Genomic DNA, 699 nt, shown 5'->3' with positions numbered 1-699 from the left:
GTGGCTGGGCGCTTACAGAAAGGCTGGGATGTGCTCTTAGAGGGATGGAAGGTCTGGAGAGTGTTGAAAAATAACATCCTCTGGTTTTTAACGGGTTCTTGCACGGCCCATCCTACTGTGACGGCGCTTGGTGCCTGGAGAGAGGTCGGGTTCAGAGGCAAGGGGAGAAGGAGGTTCTGGTGGAAACGAGGGAAGGGCTGGGCACCAAAGGCCAGAGGTTAAAATCCAAAATCATCGGGTAGATGCTAAAATGTTAAGGTAAATCCCACAAACTGCAGTGAAGATCTTAAATGTGGCGCAGCCTGGGATGAGGGTTACTTCCGCCGCCTTGGGATGGAGGGGATGGTGTGAAGTGCTGCGGCACACGTGCCAGGATGCAAGATGTGGGTGTGCCCGGGGCTTCCGGATGCAGTTAAACTTCTGCAGGTGCCAATTCATCTATTGACAGGAAAAGCCCCAGGAACTCCACCTGTTTGTTCTGCATTAGTGGGGGTTTTACACTCTTCCTACAACGTATAAGCACTGAGGTAGCTCATGAAATACCTTCCGTGTATTTTCCACGTTGTGCACCTCTGCTTCGGGCACCGGCCTGGGTTTTGCAGCACGTCCCTGTTTGTAACAGACGTTTCAGCCCAGAAAGCTGGCGCTGTCATCAGCAAACTGAGCGCGGCTGGACTAAACTGAGTCCCCGGAACAGAT

The sequence above is a fragment of the Eurypyga helias genome, unplaced genomic scaffold (genome assembly GCF_000690775.1).
Source record: "Eurypyga helias isolate BGI_N326 unplaced genomic scaffold, ASM69077v1 scaffold43024, whole genome shotgun sequence".
In the NCBI taxonomy this organism is placed as follows: Eukaryota; Metazoa; Chordata; class Aves; order Eurypygiformes; family Eurypygidae; genus Eurypyga; species Eurypyga helias.
Note: the sequence above shows the minus strand (reverse complement) of the source record.